Raw genomic sequence first — 4666 nt, forward strand, 5'->3', positions numbered from 1 at the left:
TTTTCAGTTTAATCTGCATTATTAATATTTTCTCCATTTTTTAAGTCCAGATAATGAACAAAGCAATAATTGTAGCATTTGTGATTTTCATGGTATAAATACTTCCATTATGGTTTGTTCCAAACTACCAACACAGAACTGTGAAAAGCAGATGACAGACATAGTATTTCCACCACAGTCACCACAGATGTAAATAACATCAAAAGCATAGATAATAGTAAACGAGTAAAATAACTAGGAAGTGACAAGCCCAATATTTATTACCTTTGTTTTTAACAAAATGTTCAGTTACAAGTTTATGTAATTTAATTTTTGATAATGGCTATTTAACAAAGAGCAAAATTGCTGTAAATTTAACAATGGACTCTCTCAAGCCTGTATGAACTGGCCTCAGGATGTCACTGCTTCTTGCATCCTAACTACCAGGATTCTACTCTCTCTAGGTGTATTTCCTTGGTTGCAGAATTGTTCTGGAAATTCCCTACTACTACCTCTTTGGTTTTTAAAAATTCTCATTATTATTTCCTGAACTGGAATAAAATCTGAGAGATAAGAAATGGAGGTAGGAAAGGTGGGTCAATTAACCATTAAAGAGCAAATTGTGAGACAAGGCAAAGAGCTCTGGGGTGTGGAGTCAGGAACCCTGGGCCTGAGATCCAGTCCTGATATCTTAGATGTACCTTTTCAATCTGGAGCTTCAGAATTCTTATCTGTGAAGTGCAGTCCATAGCCACTTACTTCACATGTTTTTTGTGAAGAATACATAGGAAAAAAACATCTGTGGAAATGTTTTATAATTAAAATTTATGATGCAAAATAAATCATTTTATAATATGCAATTTTTTCAAATAAGTTTAATCTTTTAGAACTTTTTTTTTTTAAAGATTTTATTTATTTATTTGACAGAGAGAGACAGCGAGAGAGGGAACACAAGCAGGGGGAGTGGGAGAGGGAGAAGCAGGCTTCCCGCAGAGCAAGGAGCCCGATGAGGGGCTTGATCCCAGGACCCTGGGACCATGACCTGAGCCCAAGGCAGATGCTTAATGACTGAGCCACCCAGGCACCCCTAGAACTTCTTTTTTTATAGAAATACCTACAAATAATACATCATATTATGTTTTAAACTTATGAATTTTTAATTAATTGATAAAATACTGCAAATATTCTTGCTGTTCTGATTTTGTAACAATCAGTTCAACGTTTGCTATATTAAGACCATGCATGTGTTCCCAGACCTAATTCTTTCCCTAGGTCTGGTTTTATAAAGTGCTGGTGATAAAATCAAGTCTGATTTATATGATGCATCCCATGTGGGAAGGGTCTATGGCTCTTGGTATCTTCGATCAACCTCAAGAAATGACAGCACAGCTAGTGTAATAACTTTTGAAGATAACCACTGTTAATTTGATGATTACCAGTTTCCATTTACTGAATTGTGAAAATATTGTGTTTTATTTTCTAAGTGATTCTAATATCATTAGAAGCGTGCCAGAACAGACTGCTGAAGAGTAAATTGTGCAAAATTTTTCTTTAATAAAACCGGCCAGCACATGTTTTAAAAACACTGTATTATTTTCAGTTATTCTCTTTATAGCTTTGGTTTCAGTACACTCTCCTGAAGATGGGATTGGAGAGGATGAGGCAGCTGGATGTGGTAGCAAGTCTTCTGGGTTAAGAGCCATACATCCCAGTTTCCATGTTCCTGTTTTTGTAGAGGGAGTGCACTGAGTTCCTTTCCTATACTAGGTTTTTAAGAGACTTAATTTTCATCATTCTAGTCTCAGGACACTGTTGACATTTGGTATTTTAAAATGTTTGAGAGGAAGCAAGTTTCAATACCCAAAATTTAACCAGAAGTGTATCTACCAAATCTGTAGCAAAGAGGATTAAATGAAATGAAATACGTCCCCACCCCCATCCAAAGTTTTGTCAAAGGCTGAAAAAAGTTCTACAGAACTTTAATGAAGAAGGACCTTTCCTAAAGGTGTGCCATGGTTGGTGTAGAAGAAGTGTACTTGGACAAGTTCAGAATAATCCCAGGTCTTCAATAAGTTGCCCAGAGTGTGTTTTAATCCTAAAAGATACACAGTGAAGTATGTTTAGTGTTTAGAATTTTGGGAAACTGCATATTACCTCTCCCAAGTATGTTCCATAAAACCCTTTACCCACATCAGTTAATATCCTTTGGAACATTCAGCAGAATGAATTTGAGGAAAATAGTGATCCAGATACACCTTGATTTACAGAGTTGAATAGTGCTAGTAGCATGTACCCTACACAGTCTGTGCTGGGCTCTAAGGGAGGCTGCAAAAATGTCAGAAATGACCATGTATTTTCCACTTTAGAATTAATCAATTCACATAGGCAGTTTTTAGTGGTCGATGACTGAGACATAGGAGACGAGGATGCCTTCAATATACTATCCAGAAATTTAAGTATTTAATGAACCTGGAGTCAGAAAACTCTACCTCTTAATAGCTATATAACAACTATGGGTGGGTCAAATTCCCACTTTCACAAGTGAGGGAATTGGTTTGTTTCAAGCTAACATTACCTAATTTTAGTCTGTGTCTGATGTTATTCTAAGGTTGTGGCTGTAATTTGGAGAGCATAGCTGTTATGAACTGGAGTTTCCTTACTGGTTGCTCGGTTACTCAATATTTAGAATTTCTTTTTGATAGAGGAAATTGGTCATATTTTAGATGTTTATTGCTACTTCATTACAATTGACAATTTATGATTGCACACATGTTTCTGGTTTAGAAAAAATTTTGTATATATTACAAAATAGGTAGGTTTGGTTATGAACATTTCCATTAAAGCAGATACCAAACATATTCAAGAGCTTGAATACAGGAATAACATTCAAGAAATCAGGATTTCACATCTAACTCAGGTTAAAAAAAATTATGACACAATTTTCAATTTCTCTGAGCCTCGTTTTGCTTATCTTAAAACTGCAATGATTGAGCAAAATGATCTGATGTTCTTTCTACATCTAAATTGGCCTTATTATTAGGGTCCCATTAAGTATTGACTCATTTAAGTGTTTATTTATAAAATGTTACTATCATTTGTGGATTTTAGATTCCTAAACTCACAATAGGACTTTACATAGGAACATACTGTGAAATAGGTCTTTTTCTTAGAAAGAAACAGTCCACAGCCCCTTTGTTATTATAGCTACACAGTGATGATTACTTTGCTTTTTAGTGACTGAGGTGTATAGAGAAGGGATATGAAAGTAGGCAGAAAATTATACGAAAAGCCACCTTCTCCAGATTAAAAAAAAAGAAAAATGAAATATCTCTCAAGATATAAGGCAAATGAAACACAAAATCTGATTTATTTCACTATATCTTAGTATTTTACCCTTAAAAATATACCAACTCTATGAAGATCTATAGAGTGTTTGAAAACACTTCCTTTTTTTTTTTTTTTCTTTTAATACCTAACTCCAAGTCCTCTTGCTTCTAAGAGTTGATTCCTCACCCCTAACTGGTCCTCCAACCTGCCTCTTCCTTCTTCTAGGTCTGTCCCCTGGACATAGAGCTCCAAAATCCACACTTCCTCACCCATCTCAAGATATGTGCTTCCAATTCAAGCAGAAGGAAAACTAAAACAAACCAACAAAAATACAACTTTCCGTACAAATAAGAATCACTTTCATGCAAGTGACTGTGGTAACTGCCTGGATCCTACAGGGTTAGGTACAGAAGTGAAAAACGCCACCTGAGTAATTCCTTAGATGATATAAGTCCTTCCTAGAACTTATTTATTACACAGTAAAGAAGAGTAGGATGTTCTTTCCGAAATATTTTTCTTGGGAACTCAAAATGTAAGCTTCCACAACTGACAGGGTAGCATTTTTAGATTAAGCCATGGGAAATCTAGCATGATTTACAAATACAACAGTCCAAGAAAAACAGCCTTTCTGCCATCCGTGATTGGCACTGCTATTATAGATTCTATTATAATCTTATCTTGATGTCCAACAAAGCTATTCATTCAGCAACTAAGCTCACGTCAAAGACAAGGCAGAGTGTACTTATTTGCAGAATAATGTTTTTGAAAAACACAGTCTCATTGCTCAGACAGAACCTAGAGCGTACATGACATGGTGCAAGGTGCTTATGATAGAAGGTGGCAGGAAATGAAGTCGAAACAGAAATACCAGCTGAGAAGGTGTTTAATCTCTGAGGTGTGAGGTATTACATTCTAGCACTCTCTCTGACTGATATCAGGCATGAAGGGAAAAACTAGCTAAAACATAAGGGGAAAAGTACACGTAAGTCCCTTTGATGTCTGTGTCGGCAAAGCACTTCAGCTTTCACATCCAGTCTTCAATAAAACAGCTGAATTTCCTGGTTTGTAAATAAAGGAAGCTAAGAGATTGCTGAGTAGCGTCTGTCATACAGACTCTATGCAACTGCACTTCAGTGTACGCCTGAAACCACTCATCTCAATATTCATGCACACATATACATATACATACCTCTTAGAGCTATCTTAGAAGTAACTCTACTCCTGCTTTTCATAAGGCCTGTAGTTTTCAAATAATTTTTGCCATGTAAAACTAATGTATTCCTACAAATGCATCTATTCAAAATCTTGAGGAACGTTGGATAGCCCCTGTATTCCCACAAGGCAGAAACTGAAGGCCATG

The 4666-nt window shown here is 35.9% G+C and overlaps 1 non-coding gene across 1 annotated transcript; it reads left to right on the forward strand.

Annotated features, from left to right (window-relative positions):
• Positions 1-1154: 1154 nt before the first annotated feature.
• LOC118527803 (small nucleolar RNA SNORA72) lies at positions 1155-1281 on the forward strand. Its single transcript, XR_004913271.1, has one exon. It is a non-coding gene; the product is annotated as a small nucleolar RNA SNORA72 (small nucleolar RNA).
• The last annotated feature ends 3385 nt before the right edge of the window (positions 1282-4666 follow it).

This window comes from Halichoerus grypus, chromosome 9, assembly GCF_964656455.1.
Source record: "Halichoerus grypus chromosome 9, mHalGry1.hap1.1, whole genome shotgun sequence".
In the NCBI taxonomy this organism is placed as follows: Eukaryota; Metazoa; Chordata; class Mammalia; order Carnivora; family Phocidae; genus Halichoerus; species Halichoerus grypus.